Source organism: Arvicanthis niloticus, chromosome 16 (genome assembly GCF_011762505.2).
Source record: "Arvicanthis niloticus isolate mArvNil1 chromosome 16, mArvNil1.pat.X, whole genome shotgun sequence".
Classification (NCBI taxonomy): Eukaryota; Metazoa; Chordata; class Mammalia; order Rodentia; family Muridae; genus Arvicanthis; species Arvicanthis niloticus.
In genome coordinates, this window is record NC_047673.1 from 12,655,809 (window position 1) to 12,683,775 (window position 27,967).

At 40.4% G+C, this 27,967-nt stretch overlaps 1 long non-coding RNA gene and 1 pseudogene across 2 annotated transcripts in view; both read right to left on the reverse strand.

Moving 5' to 3' along the window:
* The window catches only part of LOC143434591 (uncharacterized), a 421,240-nt gene that overhangs the window by 228,438 nt on the left and 164,835 nt on the right, over nt 1–27,967 (reverse strand). The gene's annotated exons all lie outside the window — the stretch shown is intronic.
* LOC117722093 (small nucleolar RNA SNORA17) lies at nt 7,637–7,754 on the reverse strand (annotated as a pseudogene).

Here is a 27,967-nt window from a genome sequence, read left to right on the forward strand (position 1 = left end):
ATTAATTCCCTGTTTCCTGCACAGGGAATTCCCAGCCAACCCAGAACCGCAAAGCACAACCCACCTGAGGGCTATGCCAGCATCCATAGTTGCCCCTGTCTCTCTGGCTGCCTATGCTTCACTAGGAGTGCTAAGGCTTGACATCCAATTGATTTCAAGAAAATGAGCCCTGCACACAGGCTCAAGCAAGACGAGGATGAGGCAATTAAATGCATTTGGGCTTTACCTCGCCTTCTACTGCCAGGCAGAAGGTGGCACCCGCTATAATATCTTCTCTTCTAATAATTAGCTCCCATGAGACCTTTAAGTGAACAGGCCAAGTCCTGCCTTCATCTACCTCTATAAAGACATCCTTCCCCATGGCTTGAGTGCAGTTTTGTTCAACTTTGGTTTAAAACCATGTCCCTGCAGCCAGGTCCTTTTCCCTAGTTTCCCCAGTGGCCCCTGAGGGGAGACCTCCTGGTAAATGAAAAGTTCACAGTGCAACTGTTTGGCACAATGACAAAACCAGCAGATCTATAGTAGACTTGGGGTAGGTGGAACTGCTGCAAAAAGAACAGAACTTTCCCCAGCTGCCACAAAACTAGCATAGCCAATTAATATTCCAGCTGCAGCGAGGTACGCATACAATCTGGAGCGATAACAATTGCATGTGGTGGAGTTTTAGGAAAACAGATTTGCCTCTTACTTCCAAAACAGATTCGTCTTTTTCTTCCAGGTTTGGTGATAATGACTTGGAGTAGGGCTGGCCAACTGGCAATCCTGTTGAATCTCTTCCCCTGCTCTGTGCCAGAGAAAGCTCCTGCATCCCAGATGAGACTTGGAAGTCCAAAGCACATATTGTATCTTCAGGAGCTCATGCTGGTCTTCTCTGCTGAGCTCAAAGAGATTACTGAAATTATTCTCAAGGGAGGAATTAGCCTCCCAAGGAGAAAAATTACATTCCATGCAAATGCCAGGCAGCGTGTGAGAGTGGGAATTACTTCACACCTCAGAACAGATTGCCACAGAAAAAGGACATCATCACCTCACAGATATTCTGCTTCCTTATAGATGTGGGTGGAAAGCATCATGTGTATAATTGCAGGACTCTCCAGTACCTTGGCAGGGGGAGCACACTGCCCTCCCACCAAAGGACGAGTATGTGCACAAGACCCTACCTTCTTTTATTTTTACAGCCATCAATTTATTAAAACAGTAAGTAAAGGATGGCATTTCTGGAAAGCTTTGGTTCAGAAGGAACTCTCTGTGCTCTTGACTGCTTCTTTTAGCTTTCACATATTTCTCTGATATATAAATCTATTTCTTTCAGAAAAAGGGAACCAGCTCAAGATTAGAAGGTAAGAGATGAGATAAATAAAAGGAAGGATTATGAAAAAGCCTTATAGAAGTCTACTGGTTTGTAAGCAAACTAGAACAATAAAGTTTGAATAAGAGTAGTCTCCACAGGTAGACACTGCATCTCCCAGAAGATGCCGATTATTAAATCTGAGTGCCAGAGACCAGATACTTCTCCGTGAGACAGAGAGGTGCCCCCCACCACTACAAAAAAAAAAAAAGGTTCTTGGAATTGTTCTTGGTTGTCCACCAACTAGATGGCGAAAGCCATTGGTTCTAGATATAGGACACTGGGAGAAACTTGGGTAGGTCGTGGGACTTGAATGCATGGAGCCATAGACCCATGGATCTCTGATGGAAGAAGTGCATTCCTGCAGGTAGGTTGGGAAAGGTCAGAGCCATGCCTCACTTCTGGTTCTTGTTCTCGTTCTCATTTTCATTCTCGTTCTCCTCATTCTTCTCCTTCACCTCCTATGCTCTCTCTCTCACTCTCACTCTCTTTCACACACTCTCTACTTCTTGGCTGTGGGTGTGGTTGGAGATATTATCTCTCAGGTTCTTGCCCCCTTTGCCATGCCCTCCATGCCATGATGCACTCTTATTTATCTGAACGATAAGCCAAGAGAAACTCTTCTATAAGTCACTTCTGGGTGTGGTGTTTCATCAAAGCAACACAAGAGTGCCTAATATGACAGTGGGAAACGGTCAATGTAGAGTAACAACCACTCCAGCCCTGTTGTAGTATCAGGAGATTAGAGTCTTTTTGTTGTTTGTCCAATGCATTCTAGTAGGTGACTCTAACATTGTAAGTCTCTCATAGTGGAATACTCTACAACTATCGCAAGCAACTCCGGAATGATCTTAAAGTAAAGATGATAAACAGTAAAAAGAAAGCATGCCAGAGTGTCTCCAAAAGCAGATAACAGACAAAGAAGAAACATCTAATTTGATTTGTCAATTGAATGGGAAACACATAAACAAAATTATTTTGCATTCATCGTGGAACTTTTTCGGGGTTTTGCTTATTTGATTATTTTGTTTTATTTGGCTTGAATAAATATTTAGTATATAGAATAAAGGATTAAAGTTCATGAGGGTGACTTATTGTAGAAGGTATATCCAATTGGTAACGATGAAGGACACAACTTTTAAATTGTGGTGTTGCTGATTCTGCATTATTGGGTCATTAGGAAATGGCATCACCAGCCACTGAATCCAATATTAACAAAAGCTGCTACACTAGTCTTGCACAGATCTCCTAAACAGCCATCAACGAGTAGACAAATAAAAAAAATGTAACACACACATACAAAAGAATATTATTCCACCATAGGAGGCACTGTGGATTCTTTTCACATGCAATGATCTACTTTGCCAATCTCCTATGACATATGTTATACCATATGTATTCATGTAAACTGCCTCAAAATATTTTAAGGACAAAAGCATATATATGTAACTATAGGAAATTCACCAGTGTATAAAAAAAAATCTGGAATGTTTCTGCTTTTGAGCCTGAGCAACTCCACTGTATGTAAATAGCACATTTTCTTTATCCATGTTGTCTGCAAATAGATGCTTAAGTCAGCAGTTGCAGTGTAATGGGCATGTCAATGCAGACATCTCTTGGAACCCAGACTTTATCTCACTGAACATGGATGAATCCTGTGGGTAGGATGCAAAAAGAATTAAAACAGTCACAGACTATGGTCCACAAAGACTTTGGAACTCTGTCTAAAATCAACAGAGTCATGGGAGCAGAGTGAACTAGTTATGACAGGTATCCGGGCAGAGGAAAGAGAAGCTGCTGAACAAAGAGAAAGTGACCATTGTCACTTTCCACACAAGCCACACACACCTCTAGAGATCCTCTGTATAGCACAACTCTGCCCATGGGTGATATCGCAGTGTGCACTTAAACTGTGTCAGCAGAGTATAACCCACATTAAGGAACTTACCATAATTAAAAGTAATAAAGAGACATCATGTGTGACTGAGTTTGATAGCCTAACACACAAAACCAGACCTGAATATCTACAAAATGTTTCATTTGCAATAAACACATACTGAAAGATTATTATAACTCATTAAACTAAAATGTTCATGTGATGCTAAAATTTATGGAACATTTGAATCATGTAACTAAAAAGTTTTTTCAACAATAATGCTCATACTTAAGAAAATCCAATTAAAAAAAAAACTTTGTCAAGCTCTCAGAACCAACAAAGTCATTTCATATGTCCAAATGATTAAAACATATGAAAGTATTTTTAAAACTAGGAGAAACTATGTAAATATCTAATGTTCATATAATTATTATGGGTTGTTTCTGTATGAGAAAATTATCAAAGAATTATTCTTTTGGAGTATGAAAATCCTGCTTTTAAATTTTTACTATAAACTAAAATTTTAGTTATTATGGTTTGTTTATCTATGAGAAAATTATCAAAGAATTATTCTCTTGTAATATGAAAAGCCTGTTTTTAAAATTTTGTGATTTTTGTTCTTGACCTAAATAAATAAATAAATAAATAAATAAATAAATAAATAAGGAAAGCTCAATGGCTTGAGCTAGGATACTCTGGGCTGTAGACTGTAACCCTTGATTTCATTTCAAGGTGACTATTCTTTTAAAGAACTGTAAAATAATCATGCTCCCTCTTGAACAAATAGGGAAAAAAATCTCATAAAAGAACTACCAAAACATCTATAACCCCGAGAAGTTAAATCTGTAAAGATGCAACCTACTTGTCTACTGTAGAGCTAATAGGGGATAACTAGGTAGCAAACACTGGACACTGGTGGCTTCGTCTCAAATTACTTCCTGATTGTGACAAAATAATTAAGATTACTGAGTAGCTACAAAATAAGCCAGCATCCCCTGTATGACATACAGCAGACAGCTGTAGGAGATTAACACAGGGAGAATCCATTCTGAGACTGAGGCAACTGACATTTCTGAGGAGACAGGTATAAAATGACATGCTATTAAATATGATTGAAAATGATAAGCATGATTTCAATTTTTCAAATTCTGTTGAAAATAAGAGGAGACAGAACTTCACCCTATCAAGTGCACTTTTAAATCCCTTATCTCATTCATTCTCTTTAAAAAAAAATCTCATGAGAGCTATCATTACTTCAGCTTCGGAGATTCAGAAGCCCCAAGAAGGTTAATAACAAGGCACATGTATTAAGAGGATAGGCTTGGGGAAAGGTATCCAGATGTAGACACATGAAAATGAAATGTGGGAATAGATTTTGTGTATTTTCCAACAGAGCAGAAAGAACGAGATCTGTAAAAAGTTTCCACCACATGCTAGGACGAGACAGTAAAGTCACTGTACCTGAGACTGAAAAGAAGGAAGACATTTTCTGAAACTCAATCACACTACCTTGTGACTTCTGAGGATCGCGTTGACACTAAGACCTGAAAAATACAAGAGGCATTTGGCTTCTATTGTAACTGTATGTAGCTGCCTGCAGCCACGAGTAACCAGGTTCTCCTGAGAGGAAGCCTGGGAATGAACGGGAATGGAGGGCGAGAGAAACGTGGGGCCAAGACAAAGTATTCTGATCAAGGCCGGAAGTTTAATCATTTGCTTTCACATATAAAGGGGAAGCCCCCCACCCCCACCCCCAGTCTCTTCTCAGTTCAGCCCAGGGGCTGGGGAAGGAGATAGCAGTCCTGAAGGTGTCAAGGCTAGCTCAGCAGGCAGTCCGTTCTTCTTAGCTCAGGTAGCAGGCTCCAAGGTGCCAAGGCTGGTAATGCAATGCCTCTCCTAGGTCCTACTGTTGCTTGGTCTGTTGTGGTAAATGACTTGCAGGCCTGCTCAGGCCTGGGGGAAGGGCACAACTGTACAGGAAAGAGATTAGATGGCATGATAAAAGGACGTGGAGCTTGGAATTAAACCAAGGAGATAGCAGCGGTATTGCTCAGGCACTCCTCAAATTTTACATGCACTCTTGTGTATTTTCAGATCACATCTGAGAAACAAGCCTTTGCTTTCAGGCTTAGAGAGAAGCCCAACAGTGTTTGCTCAAACATGGGGCAATGCAGCCGACCCAAATCGTGTATGGACAAAAAAGAAAGAACTCATAAAAACTGATATTTATACAGAACAATTGGATGAGAAGACAATGAACTTCCTAGGCAAGAAAAACAGCATCAGGGCTGGAGAGATGGCTCAGTGGTTAAGAGCACGGACTGCTCTTCCAGAGGTCCTGAGTTCAATTCCCAGCAACCACATGGTGGCTCACAACCATCTGTAATAAGATCCAATGCCCTCTTCTGGTGTGTCTGAAGACAGCGACAGTGTACTCACATACATAAGATAAATAAATCAAAAAGAAAAACAGCATCTAAGCTGCCAGAGCTTTAAGATACAGTTAAGAAAGACTTACTGAGCAACTTGTAACTGGTGTACATTTGAAATGCTGTTCCCTCCACTTAGTATTTATTCAGACAAAATAGTTAGCAAATCTACCTGAAACATCGAGTCATTGTTCAAGTCCGATAATTTGTGGACACTGACAGGACTTTAACTGTAGTGGATTAGGACAGCAAACACCATCAGCTCGGAATTAGGATTTGTCCTGTAATGGACAAAAGCCCTTCAACCTAACCTTCCAGGGCTGAGGAGACAGCCCAGTCGGTTAGGTGCTTTCCGCAAGAGTATAAGACCTGAGTTCAAACTCTAGCACCCATATGAAAGGCAGGCACTGTAGTCCACTTATAACCTCACCTCTGTGGAGAAGGGTGCAGTCAGGTGTAGAGTGCCTGCCAAACTACTCTACTCCGTGAGCTTCATGATCGAGGAGAGATCCTATTGTTTCAAGCAATAAGGTGAATAACAATTGAGAAAGACATTTAATGTTGACCTCTCGTCTACACACACACACACACACACACACACACACACACACACACCCCACAGGAGGCAGGAGGGCATCAAAACATACTCAAAAAAACTAATTCTTATTAAAAAACGATTTTTGTTGCTTTCTAACTTTTCATTGGTTCTTTGTGAATTTCACATCATGTACCCCAATCCCACTTACCTCCCCCTTCCCTCATACCTGCTCTCCACCCTTGCAACCTCTCTGCCAATAGAAAGAAAGAAAAATATCTCGTTGTGGAAGCTATCGTGTGTCACAGGGTGTCCCACATTATACCTGTTTGTCCACACTTTGCTTGCTAATGTTCATTGCAGTGGGTCATTGGTCTGGTGCAAGACCTCTGGCTTCTGCTACTCTATCAATATTGGAACCTCACTGGGGATCCTCTGGGGTGTCCTGTTGTTGCCCTGTGTCATGGAGATCCTGTCGTTTAAGATCCAGTAGGACTGGCCTCTTTATGTACTCCGCTAGCAGTTCATTGATGGGGTAGATATTTAGGTGGGCCAACTCAAAGCCCTGGATCTGCATCTGAGAGGTATCTGAGTTGCCCAGCATACCAACTCTCCAACTCTCCTGCCCTCCAGACTACTCATCCATGACCCTGCCATTGGGGTCAGCTTTACTGTGCAGCCCAGGTGAGGTACAGGACCTGCTCTCCCAAGTGCTGCAGTAGGTGAGGGGTAGGACCAGATCTCCTGCTCTCCTAGTCCCTTGAGGCTAGCACTCCAGCCCACTGCCTGAGTCCAGAGCAAAAGGGAGGGGAGGGGATCCTTCCTGATGCAGGAAAACAAGTGACAGGACCATCTGGCAAATACTCACACCTTTATGGCCAACTGTCCATGCTCCTGCCACCAGGGTTAGCCATGGGCCTAGGGACCCAGATGCGGTCCACAGGCTACTTGAGGCTGTTTCTCATTACCCCAGAGTCTCCAGTTCTGCCTCTCTTCATTGTGCCCACACCCTTCTGTTTCTCTTTCTCTTCCATTTCTCTACCACTTACTTGCTCATTTTAGTGGCACCCAGTGTCTCTGAGTGTCTAGGTTCATCTCTGGAGTGGTATCAGGAGTGCTATGCCCCACTTGTGTATTATGGCACTGTGCAGGGGACATCTTTGGCATGATCTTGTGGTCATCTCTGACTGGCTCCTCACCTGGACCCACCCAAGTGGCCCCATGAAAGAGTCATCTGTCTTAGGCTCACTCTTACCCAGAGCCCGTGGTCCAAGCAGGGATTCTTCTAGTCTCTAGCTTGTTCCCTCTTCTAGGAGCTCAACCAGGCCTTCATATGGTGAGTAATGGAATGGTGGTCATCGCCTAGCTTCCTGTCCAGGCCCCTGGCCATGAACTGGTAGTTGTCTCAGGCTTGCTTTTTTGGGGGGTGGGGGGGGGGGGGGCGGCGGAATGTTAGTCTACTAATTATTCAGATGTTTACAGGTCAGACATAGCTTTTCTCTTCTCTGCCACCTACTGTTACAGTAAGACACAGCAGCCACACTTACAATGCCCCTAAGGGGCAGCCTTTTTTGTTGTTGTTGGTTTTGTTTTTAATTTAAAAAGCATCATCATAAACTGTCACTGGCCCAGGCTGTGCTAACAGGAGTGTCATGAAAAAGAAATCAAGGAATAAAGAAAATCACAGTAACCAGAATGAAAAATTCTTCAGAGGATTCACAATCAGATTTTGGCAGGCAGAAGAATCCAGGAACATGGAGATATGGTAACTGAGATTGGCCAATCTGTGGACCAGAACCAAAGGATGTAAGGGAACATTGTCCAATGTCTCTGAGAACTATGGAGCATGCATGTCAGGTAAACTAATAGATTCCTCACTGTGCCTCCAAGGAAATGCAAGACAAGAAGGGGACAAAATAAATGCTTCACAAAATAATACCTACATGCCCACAAACTATGTGTAATAAACACTTATCTACACATGCAAATATTGAAGATATTAACACTCACATATGTAAGAATCAAACTACTGAGAAACAAAGACTAAGAAACCTTTGGGGAAAAGAGTTGTGGAGAAGACTCATTCTGCACAAGAGACTGTCAAAAGATGAGCAGCCATTTCTTATCGGGATGTGGTGCTATGACATGTTCTAGTGCCATGGAACAAGAAGACTGGTAACCAAGAATACTACACCTAGTAAAATTAACCTTCAGATAGGAAGAAAGAAAAGCACATTTCTAAATTTTAAAAGAATTGCTAAGAGATGGCTTGGTGGTAAAGAACACTGGCTGTTCTTCGAGAGGATGGGGTTTGATTTCCACTATCCATATGATATCTCACAACCATCTGAAACTTAAGTCTCAAGGGATCTGACTTGATCTTCTGGCCTCTGTGAGCACTAGACATTCATACAGCACACAGACATGAATGCAGATGAAACACCTACAACCAATTAACTGTAGAAGATTTTTTAATTGCTACAAAAATACGTATTTTTCTTGACAGATATAATTCTCCAACTACGACAAGCATAATGTGACAGCGCTTGCTTGCCAAACCTAATCATCTAACTTTGATTCTGAGAACTAACATGGAAGAAGAAAGAGAAGAATTCCTGCAAGTTGTCTTATGACCTTCTCATTTTCACCGTGGCATGAGCTGACCAGAAAGTGTGTACCCACATGCATAAACACATACACACACTCACACCAATAAATATAAATTTAAAAATCACTTTAATCTTTTCATTGCTACTTAAAACATGATTACATGATAAAATGCATCTCTACCACATACCCTGTTTACAAGTCTCATTTCAAGCTATTAGCATGTCTATCAAGCAACTTTGTCTCTGGAAACAGAACAAACTGCATGCAGTAGGCATGTATGTGACCATGAACATGAACACCACATAGCTGGTGAGCAATGAGTCTCACCAGGAATATAGTGGATGCACACTAATTAAACATGTCAGGGGCAGCACACACTGGAAGCTAACATGCTATTTCATGATGAGAATGGACAGCTTTTAGGACATCAGTGTATGCAGATGGCATTCTCTGAGAAAGACTAAGGAACCACATGGAGAGAATTAAAGCTCCCATGAGTCTCCAAATGCCGTGAGGAAACCCATCATTTCTACACTGAGGGCATACTATCAGAAGCAGTTAAAATAACCCCCACTGAAGAGTCCAATACACAAATGTAAAGAAACATATGAATGTGGTTTCCTATCTACTGCATTTGTGTTTTCTGTTTTTATTTAAGCTATCCAAAATCATACTCACTAAATGGGGTTTGTGATTATTTAATTAAGATATAAAACCCATGCTAGCACAAGCAAGGGAGGAAAAAGATAGAGCTGTCTACAGAAAAGTTTTGTATAATATTTAACTTAAACTAGAATTAATTTGATAGAGATTGTTTTAAACAAACGTGATAAGTATAAGCCCAACAGAAACTATTATGGATCATACTCAAGAAAGAATATAGCCTAAAAGGGACAAGAAAATTGAAACAGCACATTAAATACTTATTTAACACAAGGGAATATAACAGTGGAGAATATAATAGAATAAAACAGGTTTAAGTGGTACAGGCCACAGTCAAAAAAGAAAAGTAGATGTCAATCTTGCTTTATCATTAATGACAAACTATAAATAAATTAAACAACAACAAAAAAAAAAACAGGAATTGTCGAACTGATTCATGAATATGTAACCCAACTAGATATTTGCAAAAGAGTCACAATTTAGATTTAAAGGCAGATGTTGTTTAGAAAGTAAAAAGTTCAAAACTGCACTCAGTATGGCTAGAAACATGGCTCCATTGATACAGTGCCTGCCTCACAAGCATAAGGGCATGAGTTCATATCCCAATGCCCCCGTAGAATGCCAGCCATGGTGGGTGGTTTGTTTGGCCTGTGAAGAGACAACAGTATCCCAGAGTTCACAGGCCAAATAGTTTAGCCAATTGGTGAGCTCTGAATTTAATGAGAGACTCTATCTCAAAAGAAGATTAATGAAAACATGTGACATTGACCTCTGTCATGTACACACAAGTGCACCTGTACAAGTGTACCTGTAGATACACGGTATCCACACACATGACTTACACATACACAAAATTACACAAAACCAATAGCCATAGGACAACCGCCATGGCTGCACTGACATCTGACATCATTAATTATAAATCAAGGATATGAGTACCACTTTATTACAATAGAGCAATTCAACAAATCAGCAAAGAGAAATAAAATTATGAACATATATGTAACTAATAACTAAGTGACCAAAAAAGCCTTAAATTCATGACTGATTTTCAAAAAGAGCAATATGATATTTCTGTTGGAGATATCACTGTTTCTTCAAATGGCGTGAGATAAGCAGATATCTACCCAGATAAGTGGAGGGAGTGAGGCTGTTGTCACTCATCATAGAAGAGAATTTACTTAGAACAGAACAAATAATTAAATCTAAGAACAAGAGCTACAAAATAGATTAAAATGAAGGCGCACAGCTCCAATAACCTTGGATCAGATAATGGCTTCAAGAATAAGACATTAAAAGCACCATTAAAAAGAAAACATAGATAAATTGAGCATCAACTACAAACACACTTACTCTGAAGAGCCTATAATCAAGAAGGTAAAAATAGAATAAGACATTTCAAAAACAAAATGTCAGGAAATCCTACTTCCATAAAAGGACTTCTATGAATGTTTTACTAAGGAGCTGTTATTTGTGTATATGTGTGTAGATACATACATGCATGCCTACAACCTGCATTTATTAACATGCATATGTAATTTGCAGGTGTTTACTTAAACCTATATTTCAAATTTGTATAACTCGATCGCAAGAAAAATGCAGAAAGATTCTAAACAGACAATTCTAATGAGAAATATCAGTGGGGCAAGCATGAAAATATATTCAGCATTACTTATCATTCCAAAAATGTAAATGGAGAATGCAGTGACCTTTACCACATGCCCACCCTGATGGTTATTGGAAAAAAGGAGGTGCATTTAACCAGAGTGATAAAAAGACTGAGGATGTGGAAAGTCTCCCACCAAACTACCTGGAGAGTGGAGGCCTATAACTCTTTTGGAAATCAATTTGACAATTACTCCTAGAAAATTGCCGTATTATCTAGCAATTCCACTCCTAGATACGGATAACAAAGAACCAGAATTATATATCCACAAATAACTTTGAGCACAAATGTCCGCAGGAGAATTTTTCATAGTAGTAATAAAAAGATAGAAATAACCCATCACTGGCAAGAAAATGAACTGCCTATCTATACAAGGAAATACTATTTAACTATAAACAATAAATATTACAACACGGTGAGCCTTTAAAACGCTGTGGCTGCGTGAAATAATATGAATAAAAAGGTTTTATCAAATAAGTTCCTTTATGAAAATCCCTAAGATATAAAATGAATATATATGTAACTAATAACCAAATGACTTCCTTGCAGAGAGTAGATTGGGGGCCACATGAGGTCAGCATGCAAAGTGATTACCAGCAAGTACCAGGTTTGCTCTTAAGATAAAACCCATGTGCTGAAATTAAATAAGGGTTGTTATAGAAAGCTCTGTGTCATAGTCACGGATCACCAGACTGTATCCACAAAGAGGTGCAATTAATATTTGTGAATTAGAAGTAAAATTACGTTTTAAAAGTTTTTTAAGTCTTTGAATTTTAAATTGTAGGAATGATAAGTTTTTAAATGTAGTAATATATTCTTGAAATGACTTGACTTTATAAAATGTGAAGCCCGGCAATGGGGGCGCACGCCTTTAATCCTAGCACTTGGGAGACAGAGGCAGGTGGATTTCTGAGTTCAAGGCCAGCCTGGTCTACAGAGTGAGTTCCAGGACAGTCAGGACTACACAGAGAAACCCTGTCTCGAAAAACCAAATATATATATATAATGATTGTAATTAGAACTGGAGCCTCAGATGGCTTTTACATGCCTACTGTGGCTTCCCCAGACATTATAAAGCATAGAGAGAAGAGGACATGGGTACCAGAGTGAAGGATTAAAGACAACAAGCAGTTGCAAGTAAAGAAAGTCCTAATCTTAAAACTTAGTATTTGCTGTAATAAATAATAATAATAATATATTAAAAATCCAGGAAACTTGCCTAAGTGGACATCTTAAATCCAGTCTGAAGTGATTACATGAAGGTATACAGAAGTACAGAAATCATTGGAATATATTCTAATGTTTATGCATGTTACTCCCTATGAGTTGTGTTACAAAACAACAAAGGACACATTTTACAAGACTTACTGCATATTCATGTGTATTTATACACACACACACACACACAACACACACACACATTCACTCACTCTACCTCAGGAGTTACAAACAGGAAGCCTCCACTGTGTGCTCAGAGCCCCTGGAAGCATACACAGATAAAGCAAGGATGCTTACAACATCTTTATCCAGACACAGAAGTACACAGAATTCTGTGAAATCACAACAACTGAGTGCTACTCCATAGTGACAAAAATTGTGAGAAACCTGGGTAATAAGTAGAAAGAAACAAAGAAACATTTCAGGAAGACAGATGCCCCCTTGCAATCTGAGCTATGCTTGATGTGCCTGTGTTACAGCCGTGGTCATATCTATACCTGTATGAATGCATACATATGCATGTACATGTGTGTAGGTGCGCATGTGTACTTTGCAGAACTATAAGCAAAGGGTTCTTTTGTGTATTTCCTAATACTTCAGTTCATCCCTCGATCCTCAGCAAGGCTCTGACTTGAACACTATTGAGTCTTAAGTGGCAAATATAATCCTATCCTAGCCAGTATATACATTTTTTTAAAATTTAGGTTTTCTTCCATATCCAGACAATATCTAGATATATACCATTTCACTTCTCATCCTGTATTTTCAGTTTTATACAATTTGGATTAAAAATGCATCTCTCTTCTTGAGCTTTCTTTGGAGTTTTCCTGAGTAAAAAGCAGCACTGTAAGATCCACTTGCCTGCCTCAGTTGACAAAACCTCAAATCTCTTTCCTCTAAAGTTTGTCTGCAGAGATGCTGGAACACTGGAGTCTGTGCTTGTAGATCCAGAGTCAGTTATCCCAAACAACAAAGGGAGGGAGTTACAAGCTGGTGTGGTATAGAGAGAAAGTACAATCATCACACACTAACAAGCCTTTCTAATGCAAACACGCTATCTTAAAAAGATACTGTGTCACATGATCAGAGAACAGGGACATTTTCAAAGCAAGAATGAAACGGTTCCTAACATCCCTTCTGCAAATAACACAAGACGTTATTGTCAGGCTAAGTAAAGCACAAAGCTTAGGACTTCGATGAACACTGGCTATTAAGACTATATAGAAACTAAAATAACCTACAGAGAGGTTTCTTAGTCTGATCCAAATAAATAACTAAGCACTCTTCCAAGTATCCTGAAATTATGGCTCAAAATCAACAGTTCTAACTGCACCTAATGCCACAAAAATCTATAAGCCATTAACTGTAGCCATATTAAATATATAAAAATCAATTTGAATGCCCTGTTCTTCTCTCCGTTGGAAATGCAGGAGAGAAGACAGGCTTCTCCATGGTGTCTGGTGGCTCAGTCTGGTTTCTTCTGCAGGTGCCACTCACACCCAGCTGTCTCAAGACAATTAGGCAACATTTGGCAAGTCCAAGGTTGCTTGGCTCCATAGCTACCAGGCTTTCCCTTAGCAGCCAATTCAGCTCTGTGTGATGGTTCCAGAGCTCTGTGCATAGATCCTGAAGCCTTAGGGAAAACCACCTGCTTTCTGTGAGCCTTTCCCACTGCTTCAGTGACAGACTTGGATATATTGCCTAGCTCTGATGTCCTCCTTACTGGCAACAGAACACACCTCACTCTTCCTTTTTCTGAAGCCCCAGATTGACCAATACAGGACATGAAAGATGAAGGCAGCTCTCCTCACTTCCTTTAATGAGTATATTCTTCCAGGTGGCATATTGGTTGTCACATCAGTATTAACACGTCTGTCCACCTCCTCTGATGCTCTCTTTGTCTCCAATTCTTTCTTCTGGGAAACAGAACTCCCCCCTTGCTGCCTTGGTGTCCTTATTAAAAAAAAAAACCTAAAAGATTACATTTCTAAACCAAGGCAGTTTGTCTTTGCCTTGTTACAGTAGTTGGGATGCATGGGTCTCATTATCATTCAGTTTTGGATACCTAGTTATGTACGGTGGCATGTGTGAATGAAAAGCAAGATGTTTTTTCTTATGTGTGTAACTAAGGCGTTGGAGTTTTGGGGATTTCTGTTTGTGATCTGATACTGTCATCAAGCTCAAGGACACATTTTTAATATTTTATGTATAAAATATATGTAACATAATTATTTAGGCTTAGTAGAAAAATAAGTCCTTAAAGATGCCCAGTGTGTTCTGAAATTGCTATTCATATCATAATCATTGGGTACATGAATTCCACCTCTCTTACCATTTGTGAGATATTGTGTGGTGGGTTTCCTCACCTTTCTGTGCTCAGTATAACTTTTACCCACCATGTATTAGACGTGGAAGAGTTCACTACTATAATATACAAACAAATGAAATCCAGTTTATTGAATTATATGAGTATCCACTATCTTTATTAAACATTTTTCTGGTTGGCTTGTCAATCACTGAAAAAGGTATTCTAATCACTTCCCATGATTTTTGTTAGCTTGGGAATCTTGTTTCTCCTCTGAAGCACATCCCAGGACAAAGAGGTAGGCACAAGTCACTCATCTGGGCTGTGATTTCACAGGAATAATTAGGAATGAGGTCAGAGGGACACCTGAGGGAGAAGAGCTGATAAGTGTGTATCAGTGAACAACTTTGTTTTAATTAATATTGCCAGGTAACTCCAAACCAGCAGTATCTGCAGAATATGCATGTGTTCCCTCTAGAGCTAGTCATTCAAAGAAAAATGAAATGAAATAAAATAATAAAATAAAGGTCCATGGAGAGGTAGCACTAAGGAACCAGAAAGGAGGATTGAAGATGGGCTCCCCAGGGGTCCTGGTGTCTGCACAAGCAAGTACAGAAGTAGGTTTGATGAGAATAATTAATGGGAGGAAACATGACACATGTAGAGGCAGACTGGAGGATATGGCCAGGCCAAGAAACACCAGCAGCCACCAGAGGCTGCCACCAGCCCAGTAGATACTCCATCTCTGTCCAGGGAAACTGCAGGAACACTCCATGAATAGAGAGGACCACATTTATGTTTCTAAGCTTGCAGCTTTGTGGTAGCTGGTAACCAAGGGACACTGAAGTAGAGCCCCATAGAAAAGAAATCAGAAGCAGCCTAGACAGAAATGGAAGATGACATTTCTTGTACATATTCTACTTGCTCTTAGGAAGTATTCCTCAGATAACCAGGACTCCTCTATCTGTCCTGACTGCCTACCTCATGGAACTTGGCAACAAAGAACACCAATACTTTGCAAAGACCCAGAGGTATTGACCCTGCCAAGGCTATGTCTGGGACCCAGGAAGCATTTTTTATGAATAAAACAATATGAAACTCACCCCATTGGCCAGACCTAGTATTGAGTACCTAGAATCACAGCTACTCAGGAATCTGAGACAGGAGGATCATATATTCAACACTAGCCTGCAAAACTTACTGATATTCTTTCTCAGAAAAAAATTAAAATATATATATGCAGGCTGATTATGCATCTCAGCAGTGAAACTTAACCAGGCCTGTGTGAGTCTCTAAGTTCAATGCCAGAACATTAGCAACAGAATAAATAGTTCTGTATTTACAGATGATGTTACTTACTTAGAGGTAACAAGTTCCTCTGATAGACTATTTCCTATACTTTCAGATAAGGCCATTCTTCATTCACGTAAACCCTTGACCTTAAAAGTCTGTTTTAACTTTATATCGCTCTGCACATCAGCAATAATGTTTCCTAAAGTATCTATGTTTTACTTATTCATGTCAAATTTTTTGTATGACTAAACAGTGTATTTTTTTATAAACAGCATTTTCCTGAAAGTTTGTAACCCAATCAAAAATCTCTTTTGCAAGCTATATTAATCCTCTTCCATTAGTCATTATGGGCGTAGTCTGATGGTCTGGATTGACTGACAGGTTTGCCTTTGCTGTGATTGGCTGAGGCTCAGTTGATTAGCTAGAAAAGGGGAAGTGCTTGCATATAAGATGAGTATGCATGCCCCCACATACAGATGCCCTCTGGACTACTATTCATCCTTCAATTATGGTAGTTAACGTAAGGTAATTTATTTCTGTTCTCTGTGTCATATCTCTCTTTCAAATGTGTGTGTATTTGAATGCATTACTGCAATGGAACACACACACATACAAAACTGAAATTGTACTGATGTAAGATATCAAGCTGAATGCAGGAAATGAAGCCACCCAGGTCCTTATGCCCTGTACTCAGACTCTAATCTCAAAGAAGAGAGCAAGTTAGCCTGGTCTGAGTAAATACTTGGTGGTTTCCTTATGGAAGAAAGAAATATATGATAAAATTGGAATTTTGCTGAAGTTGTTGCTTCAATGCCTAAGCCCAAGTTCACCAGAAAACACAGCTTGAGCAACAACCAAAAGATCTGTCATAGGAGGGGGCAGGACCAGAAAGAAGGGTAACATTGCAGGTTGGAGGAAGGCAGATGTTGTAGACAGGCATCCCCAAGCAGGAAATGGCATCCACCCTGGATGAACAATTCCAGACAGGCTGATTGTCTGATGCTGCCTTGTTGTGACATCAAATTGCAGAGAAAACGAAATGAGAAAATATTCTGCCCTTCATTCTATTGCCTGATTGCTGACCCCAGAACATGCCCTTTGTTCACTGCAAGCACATAATCTGTGGCTCCATAGAAGGTAGCTAGTCTTTATTCTTAACTGCTGGCATCTGAGTCATGAGGGTGGCTGGACTATCTCTTCCCATGAGACAATCTTTAGTGACTCCTTAGCAGCATTAGTATGGGGAGAGGTTGCCAGAGAGCAGAAGTTTTGCCTACAAGCATGCAACTTTCAGCCCTTCTCTTAAACTCTCTATGAGGAGGGAAGAACTGGAGATTGAGTTAGTCATGTCTACTTAGTGAAACTTCCGTAAAATCTCCAAAACAAATGAATTTGGAAGATTGCAGGCTGATAACCACATTGTGGTACTGGTAGCACCTTTGCAGAGAGCATGGGAGCTCACTGGTGTGATTTTTTTCCTGAGTTGCATCCTTCACAATGAACTAATGAATGTGAGATCTCCTCAGTTCTGGGAACTGTTCAAGGAAATTTTCAAAGATAAAGATTGCTTTTCATCTTCATATTTATAGCTAATTGGTCAATAATAAGAACATGAGGCTCTGTCTGGAAAGCATTCCACCTGGGTATCCATCCCATGTACAGTCACCAAAGGTAGACACTGATGTTGATATCAGGAAGTGTATGCTGACAAGAGACTGATATAGCTGTCTCCTTAGAGGTCTGCCAGAGCCTGTGCTCACAGCTAATCATTGAACTGATCAAGGAGTTCCCAATGGAAGAGTTAGAGAGAAGACTGAAGGAGTTAAAAGGGTTGGTGGCCCCATGAAGAGAGAAACAATACCAACCAACCAGAGCTCCCCAGGGTCTAAACCACCAGCCTGGGAGCACATAGGGATGGATCCATGGCTCCAGCTGTACACACAGGGGAGGATGGCCTTGTCAAGCATAGGTAGGAAAGGAGATCCTTGGTCCCATGAAGGCTAGACGCTGAGTGTGGAGGAATTCGAGAGTGGGGAGGTGGGAGTGGGGGGTAGGTGGGGGCACATCCTCATAGAAGCAGGAGGAGGGGGATGGGATAGGGGGTTCCTGGGTGGGGGTGGGGCAAGAAATGGGGTAAGGGGATAACATCTGAAATGTAAATAAAATAGCCATTAAAAAAAAAAGAAAGAACATGTGGCTCATGATTTGTGTCTGAGAGCAGCGGTGGTCCTCAGGGACAGAACCCATCACCTAGATTTGCTGTACTAAGCCTAGACATTTAGTTTCATAATTAAATTGTTAAAACTACAGATGAAAACTTGATGGATTCAAAGTAACCCTTACTTGTGTCCTCGAGTAGGTCCTGTGAAGTCACAGAAAGTCCTAGTGGGGTTCAAGGTGTAAACAGGATGCACAGTGGTGGGTTGGACATGTAGGTGATCGGTGGTGGGTTGGACATGTTGGTGATCTGAGGGACCTGAGACTATGCTATCATGACCCACATGTCCTTGCACTTGCTTGCTTCAGTGTGTGCAGGAGGAATAAGGCTATATGGCTTCCAGAGTCTAGATGGACAGCAAGTCATGGAAGACTCTCAAAGAAGATACTCAAGTTTCCCTCTGCTGATCATGACCAAGTCTGTGTCCTGGAAAAACTACACTTCTCTGTGTGTTTTTATGAAATGACCCTTGACAGCATTTCCCTAAAATTCCACAGAGCTATATCTCTGCCTGGTGACTAGCGCACTGATAAATATAAAGAATTGTTTTATTTTTCAACTAAGCATCTTAAATTGTTCTGTTGAGGAATTTTTGAAATGCATAATTCACATTTTATTTTGTTCTTACACTGTTTTACACTATGTAGAACAGTGATTTTAATAGCCTTGTTCTTAAGCAAAGAAATACTGACTTATAAATAGTAAAAATCAGTAAATTTCACCTACATAAAAGGCAAATCCTTTAGTCAATTTATTAGTTGCATCAGGGAAAATTTAGTGATGGCTGTGTTGTTACACTGGATGTAATAACAACAGTTGAGGACATTATTGTATAAAATCTATAGGATATGAAGTTTAGGACTGTGTTATAAACTGAATTTTTTATTCCCTCTGTTTGAACACAAGTTATTCCTTCAGTTCTGATCCTATAGTTTGAATCTGGCCATGCATTCCTGAGGCTCTCTCTGGGATAGAGTTAAAAAGCATCCTGTGATGTGAGTTGACAGCTCTCAGTTACTTTTTGGTACCTGGCTTCTCCAAGCTCTTTGTTAGTTATGCTATATTGAACTAAATCATGCAATATGAAACTTGCAGCAATCCGTAAAAGGTTATAAAAGCTAGACATTTCTTTTGTTTTAGATACTGGTCTAAAACTACTCAAGGAGACTGCAGAGGGATTTGGTTCAGAGATGAAGGCTGCTCTCTGAAATGAAGGGCTGCTCTGGCCTCCCTCCATCTCCAACCACCATTTTTCTCATGGCAATTATCTTTCCTCCCTTGTTCTTGCTTATAGTCAACTACCTGCTGGTGTTAAAGGAAAGACATCTTATTTTACCCTTTAGGCCCCGTCATCTTTAGATCTCTGTATAGTATATGTTTTATTTTTATTTTTTCTATGTATGTGTGTCTGGGCCTCACGAATATGCCTGCTGCCTGCAGAGGCCAGAAGATGTGGTCAGATTCCCTGGAATTAGAGTTATAGATGGTTGTGAGCCACCATGTTGGTGTTAAGAATTGAACCTGGGTCCTCTGCAGGAACAGCCAGTGCTCTTAATATAATGAACAGACACATTGCATCCAAACTCTCGATATGATAGTATCTAGACAATGACTAGTTTATAGAGGTCAAATCCTGTAAATGTATCAGTCCCATTAACAAGAGATCCAGAGAACTCCCATGTCCCTTTCCTTGAAACAAAGACACAGAGAGAAGGTGATATTGCAGAAGGAAGGTAGCCCACACCAGGGACTAGCATAAAATTATATATGCTCTGATACAGATGCACAGGTAACTGGTGAAATGTCAAATCTTGTAAAGTGAACTCTGGAAAGTTGGGTTTGGGGATTTTTTGGTTTGGCTTGTTGATTAGTTTTTAGTTTTAGTCTGAGTTCCAAATTAGGAAAATGGGACTATATCTAAGACCATTAACCTCAAAAAGATTTGCAAGTTTCGGTGAGATGTGAAAGCATTTCATTAATCTATGACAAAAGACAAAGTATAGCAGACTTTGTAGTGACATATTTTTGTGAAAATACATCTTGACCTCAAAGAGACAACTTCCTCCAGACTTCATGGCAACATTTGTAACACCCATTTAGATCATGTAAGACCCTAGACTTAACCTGCTGTCCCACTGTGTGCTCTGCCTGCTTAATTTTAATCGGCCTTTAAGGGACCAATGTAACTAACCTTACATGTCTTGGATTTCCCAAAGCAATCAGCTTTTTACAACATAACTTAATGAATAGCTTTACTTTTAAGTTATGAACTATTCTATGTCTCTGACCTAAAATAACATTTTTGTGTATGTGTATGCTGATGAAAATAGCCAATGGTTTAAAGCAATTTTCGACAACAAATGTTCACAGTAAATGTTGGAATCAATCTGTGGATAAAGCTTGCTAATATATGCTTGCAGTAGTGAGTGCTTCTGGGTCATCTGGAGTAGATGAGATGGTACCATATAAAACTTTGCTAAAGGTTTCTGTGTAAGGAAAACCATTTCCCTTTCTCACATGATGGTTTCTGTTCAATAAATACAAAGAAAACCCATTGTTAGAGGCAGACTCAGGATAGGCATGGAGTCACAGTTAGGCATCAGAAAGATACAATGGACAGAAACCGGTCAGACATCATGGGCTCTAGAAAGAAAGAACACCCAGAGAGAGGTGGAGAATTCAAATTTGGGCTCACTCTTGCTCAAACAAATACTAGGGAACGTGGTTTCCTTTCATTCCTTAATGCCACACCGAGATATGTTGGAGCTTCCAAGGTTGTCTTTAGTGTGTTAACTGACAGATTTTCCTGCAGCCAGCCTCATGAAGAGTCCATACTGCTTTCGATATCAAAGGGTGGGAAGACCCAGCCATGCACACTGTAGCTCGCAGCCAGTCCCACTTCATGCTGTTGCAGATCTGTCCCAGGGAATAAGTAGTCTTGGAGAGGATCCACAGATCAGTCGTGGGTGCTCTTCTGAGGACACACCACCTCTTGTCCTCATTAGCTAAGGGCCTCTTTTCTTGACACTCGTCTAACCCAGAGCTGACACAGCCCAGCAGCCTCCACCCAAGTGAGGATAGTGCTTTCCTCCTTCAGGAGTGTCATTTATGGAAGGAAAACGGTGTTTCTTCCAGCTACAAGCAAAATAACTCATCCAGGGCCTCTCCGCCTCATTAGCATGGTGATTTAGCCAACTGAACAAATTGCCTCTGGCCATATGTTCACAGACTGTAAACAAAAAGGAAAGAAATTTCTGGAAGTCCTTAGCCCTCTAAATTGCTCACAGGCTGGGGTTCCTTAACTCAGTCAAGAGTGGCGTTATCACCGCTAGTAAATTGTTCAGGCTAGCAAGACTGAATTCCCCTTTTGACAAGTTATGAAACTGCTGTCCAATCCACCTACATTCTTCCCACTGGAAGAGACATCAAGTGCTCTGGAAAACACTAAGCAGAGGACAGAGCATGCGTGAAGATAATATAAGCGTCTTTCTTCTCCTTCTCCCTTTTCACCTGTGGGACTGAGACCCTGTAATTACATACACCTAGTGTCCACTCAGTTCCAGGCACTGCTTAATCACCTTCTTCCATCTTCCATTAATGAGCTATGTGCTGCTGCTTCTCTTGCCCTAGTGAGAAAGCCTGCTCCCACTGGGTCAATTTCAAGGAGTGTATTTTAAAGTAGTCATGTCTAATGTCACAGATGATGGAAGTGAAGAAAGGTTAGATAAGGGTCTTCCAGTGTCTTCTCAGGAGAACACTCTAAATCCAATCCCTGAAATGTGTTTCTAAAGACATCTGAGAAGCTAAGAGGCAGAGTAGTCAGTCCAAAGGGAAAGATCAGAACTAGAAACTGATCTGGTGCTGAAATCTGAACCTCAGAAGGGGAAGTTAGATCCCCTTACCATCTAACTGGATGCTTCTGTTTAACATATTGAAGGTCAAAGGATGTGTGGAATGTGCTAGAATCAAAGGCATGCACTTGAAAGGAATAGCAAAAGAGCCAGCAAAGGACGAAAGAGGAGAGAGAAGACAATGATCTATGTCATACTGATGCAACTCTAGACTGACAGATAAACAAAAACAGGTAAGGGTTGCTCACATTGCTCCACCAGAACATGGCTGAAATGTTGGCTATCATTTTACAGAATGTGGTGCCATCCTAGCATGGGAAGGCCTGCATTCACAGAATGTGTAAGAGATTTGTGTCCACCATAGGAGCAAAACAATAAACAATGATCAGTTTTAAATCAGTAGGAAATAGTATTAAAAATCTAATTAATGAAAAGCAAAAATAATCAACCTCTGCTGACCACATGGGGATGAAGGAGGGACTTCACAAGTGGTTTCTAATTTCCATCCTAAGATTTTTAACAACACTGACTTTTCAATGAAATTGATGTGCAAACCGAATAAAAAATAATAATTGGCATTTTAAAAAGCCATGAAATAGTCTTAATAGCAAACCACATTTTAAATTATCAAAATAAATGTTAACTCCCACAGAACTTTCATTGTGTAAATTTTTATTATATTGGAGAGTTAAAAGGGATTTTAATATATGCAAAGGAAAATAGGAATTCACAGGGCATCTAGAATTGAAAGAATTCTGTCTCTTGGATCCCATAAAGTACACCTTGGGATTTCTGGGAAGTAATTGCTTGCAAAAGCAACACACAACCCAAGACACAAATTATGTCTAACAAATCCCTGTTTTTCAATTGCACAAAATAACAGCTGTATATTAAATTCTTCAATATAATGATGCAATTATCTTTCCATGAACCTTTACACACTTATTCAATAAGTTTCTATTGAGCACCTACTAATTACCATGCACTGGGAGGGTACTTAGACTGCAAAGATAAAGTTCAAAGAAGTGTTAACTAGAGATTCTCCCACAGCCACCCCAAATCCCCATTACCTCAGGAAGCTGGGATGCCATATCTCCCAGCACTGGAATTGCCCTGTGCCTTCATCCTCAAACTGCTCAACCCTCACAAAATCTCCGCAGGGACTTGTGAAGAGTGAAGGCCCAGTAAGAGCAGAAAGATTCTGAAGCATTCCCAGCACTACCCATGGCATGAAGTCAATGGGTGAGATATTAATGTCCATGTTGGACATTAAACAGAAATTCAAATGGGCCTTGATATGTAAAGAAGAGACCCTTTCAATAACCATAAAATCATCAGTTGCTCTGCTCTCTAACAGTGTATTAGTTTCTTTTCTGCTGCTGTGACAGAACACAGCCAAAAGTCACTTAAGGAAAAAAGGCTTTATTTAGATCACTATACCAAAGAGATACAGTCCTCCTGGCAGGAAGGTGTGACATGGTGGCAGGAGCAGGGAGCTCACTGATCACATTACATTCACACACAGGAAGCAGAATCACAAACAGAAAAGAACAAGGCTATCAACCCTCAAACCTCAATCCCAGCGACATACTTCCTCCAGTGAGATTCTACTTTCCGAAGGCCCCATATCCCTCCCAAACAGCGCCACTTACTGAGGACTAGGTGTTCAAATACATGAGTCAGTAAGGAAGGGTACATTTTTCATTTCAACTATAACAGTCAGTCAGGATTAAAACTCACCCTGTTCTCACCCAAGTCAGGGGTAAAGAGCTGCCTAAGTAGCCCCTACCTTGTTATAGATTTGTCAACATACACAAAGAGCTAAAAGAATATGAACATTTTTCATAAATCACAATAAAGATTGGCTACATATTTTCTGGTTAAACTCAGGCTAGATAGTTTTCCTTGATGTAAAAACTCAGAAGAAATTGGTAGCAAGAAACCTCACAAGACCCTCAGAAAGCAAAAAGAAAATTGAGTCAGATCATATATGCAAACCATTAGCAAAGATACCCTTTACCTAATTTCATAAGATACCAAAAATTACAATAAAGTGATTTTATCTCACCCAAGATAGTTGTTACTCCAGCTTCTTCCCTACACGAGAAAGTAGAATGGAAAAGAATCAAGGAACTCACTGAGGTATTTTGCTGAGAGAAGGAAAATGTGTCGATAAAGCTTCCTTTGAGCCTTTCTTTCTCTTTTTCCTTAAGTAAATTAACTTGAATCTTACACTCAAAGTTAACTTGGCCTTTAAACTTCAGAAAGCAGCCAATTAAACCTTCACCTGTCTACTAAAGAGTGTTTACAGCAAAACACAAAGAATAACTCCTCAAGGATGTCTGAAGCACCAGAAATCAAATCAGTATCAGAGCTGACTGACTAGCCTCACAGAGTGGTGAGCCTGCAAAGGAAAGGGTGGGCTTAGACTAGAGAGAGCCTAAGCTTTCAGTCAGTCCGCTGTCACAACGGAAGTGACATTCTAAAGCAATTCTCTACCTTTGGAATGCCCTGTGCCTGACGACATCATCCTCTGTTTCATCATTCATCATCTCTAAGATTTGGTTTAAAAAATGTACAGTAAAAATCTACAATGTGAAGACTCTCGTCTCAGCCTTAATCAGAGAAGACCCTTTCTAGCGACCGGTGGTGAAAGTAGAAACTCGCGCCTGCGCAAGAGGCTGATGAATGAGGGCTCAGCTCTAAAGGAGAGGTTTGTCACCTCTGTATCAGTTGGAGAATATTTCAAAAGATGAGAAAAAAGAACTCAAGAGCCAGATGGCCCTGGTTAAGCTAAAGAGATCAAAAAACAAAACCGAAAGTCATGAATCTGGTCAAGGAATGGGTGGGTTCTGCTCAGGGCACAAAGGAGTTAATAGAAAGGGCAGGAGATAACAAGGAGTGAGAGAAAGTACTCGTAGTTATATATGGATGCAAAACTGTCAAAAAATTAACAATAAAAATCTGTTGTGTAGTATTGTACTGGAAATTTTAAGAAAATACAGTTAGAATGAAACACACACACACAAACAGGATATAACATAAAGAATACTTGCTTTTAGTCTTCTTAACAACTAGGAGAAAATAAGCCCAATCTAAGTCGCTTGATGTGCTACATTAATGGAATGAACTTTTATTAAAGAGAAAACTGTTAACATGCTTCTGGCTTTAAACCTCAGCCATTTTCCTTCCACACAATACTCCACTGCTATCCACTTGAACATACCAGAGACAACCTCTGGGTATTAAGTGCTACGGCTTATTCTTATCACTAATCATAGTCTCTGCACATTTTCCACTTACTTTCCAGCAGCATGTACTACCAAGAATCATATTTCTTGAGCCTCCACACATCATTTGTGAACAGGAAGTTCAAGATGAAGACCAAAACACTTTAAGTTCTGAAAACCATAGGATAGAAAACAGGATCTGAAGAGATTTCTGACTTTCCCAAGACACGAGACAGAGTACTTCACAGCGATTAAAAACAAGGACTTCATGAAATTTACAGGCAAATGGATGGAACTAGAAAATATTATCCTGTGTGAGGTAACCCAGACACAAAAGAACACACATGGTATGTACTCAGTAATAAGTGGATACTAATCCGAAAGCTCACAATGCATATGATACAACCTACAGACCATATGGAGTGTAGAAGGAAGGAAGATCGGGGTGGGGGGGGGTGGATGCTTCAGTCCTGCACTGAGGGGGGAACTGTGGGAGATGAAAGGAGAGAGGAACAAGGGAGGGAGAAAGGAGGAGGAGGAAATAAAGGTGGCAGTATCAGAATCTGGAGGAAACATGAGAGAGGTACAGAGGGTCAGGAAATCGAATAAAAATAGGTAGGGGGGAATGAGGAACTGGGGATAGCCACTGGAGGATCCCAGACACCAGAGAAATGTGAGGTTCCCAGGTCCCAATGGGATTGACTTTAGCCATAAAGCACAGAGGAGGAGGAGGAGGAGATAGAACCTGTGGAGACCACCTCCAGTAGATAGGCATGGCCCCTGGTAGAGGGATGGAGCCACCTACCCATCTCAAAGCTTTCTTAACACAGAAATGTTCCTGTCCAAAGGAAGAACAGAAAAAAAAACTGGAACAGAGACTGAAGGAAGGGCCAACAGGCAAATGGCCCCACGTGTGGATATATTATGTCTGCAGACACCAAACCCAACATTGTTGCTGTGGTCAAGAGGTGCTTGTGGAGAGGAACCAAGTGTTGCAGTTCCTGGGGAGGTCGGCCCAGCAATTGACCAATGCAGAGGAGGATACTTGAAGCCAACCATCAGGCTGAACTCAGGGAACCTGGTGGGGGACCTGGCAGAAGGTTTGGAGGAGCAGAGGGGGATTGCAACCCAATTGGAAGAGCAACATAGGCTGGCCTGACCACCCAGTTCTCCCAGAGACTAGACCACCAACCAAGGAATGTACCTAAAGGGATCTTTGGCCCCAGATAGCAGAGGATGGTCTGATCCAACAGCAACAAGAGGGGAGGCCCTTGGTACCATGGAGGTTTGATGCCCCAGAGTAGGAAGATGCTGGAGAGGTGAGGAGGGAGAGTGTGGGTGGGTGGGGGAAGCACCCTCATAGAGACAAAAAGAAGGGGGAGGGCAGATGTAGGATAAGGGGTGGTGGAGGGGTAACTGGGAAGTGGGATATTATGGGATGGGCGTTGGTGAAGGGGGTAACTGGGAAATGGGATGTCATTTGAGATGTAAATGAATTGAATGATTAATAAAAAAATTAAATAAATTTTAAAGGCAGAGAAAAAAGTGGGGAAAAATCTCATCTTTATAGTTGTAAGCATTTAAATGTAAGGCATTTAAATTACATTAAAGGTAAAGGCATGTTGAAAAGAGTCAAAATAGGCACTATCTTATTATGTTCTTAAAATCTTGGATTTACCAGTTGTTAACATGAATCCACAAGTCTCACCTATTATTTGTATTGTGGACAAGCAAACTAAAGACAGAGCCTATCACAGCCTGTCTGCGCAGAGGTAACTGCTGATCTCAATGCAATTATGCATGTTGTGGTATGTTATTTTCCAAATTCTGTATGCACCTATATCCTTATATTATGGTTTTCCATATTTTGAATCATGGAAATAAGTATTCTGAATATTTCTCTACCTTAGATTAGTTAGGATGAAAATTTCTAAATGCCTTGCTTGAAGTTGGGTTTTCAAAGCTCCAGAGACAAAAATCTCTTGACTCTCATCCTCTGAGTGCTTTGGGAGAGATCATAATTGTAATGTCCTATCCTTCTTGTCATGTATTATTTCTTAAGCTGTCTACCTAAGATCCATCTAGCATCTATGTTTATAATTAATTAAATCCCAAAATAAAAATGGCAACAGAGAATAGACTTTGTCATTGTTAGAAGCATCAAAATAGGTTCAACTTTCTTGGTATCCTTCTGCAAACTATGCAGACATTTCTTGCTTCACAAAACTTAAGTTAAAAGAATTGTTTTGCCTTTTGGGGCATTAAGAAGAATGCCACTGTTCTTGTATTTGGTAGTTTCTGTGCCATGATATGATTCATCTTTAAAGCACTAACTAGACTCTTTTACTCACTTTCACTGTTGGACAAGCACATTTCTGTCCAACTGGCATATTTTGAGTTTTTTAAGTTAATTGGGTAGGTCTGAAGGATCCATACTCCATCTCCTTAGCCTGACTTCTCTTAGATCCTAAATAGCTCTAACATGCACACCAATCTCTCGGCTCTGTGTGGTCCCCACTTCCTGTAGACATGCTACCATCAGCATGCATGAACCTATCTATGCCTTCTGCTGAGAATTTCAGTCTGACCAGCCTCCCTTGAGGTCAAGCATCTTTGGAGTCTCTCCAGTTGAACATGATGTTCTTTCATACACAGTGCTTTTGTTTAGTGACTAAACTCCTCTGAACTTCTTCATTCTATCAAAGTCTTTGCCTCACTCTGAGCA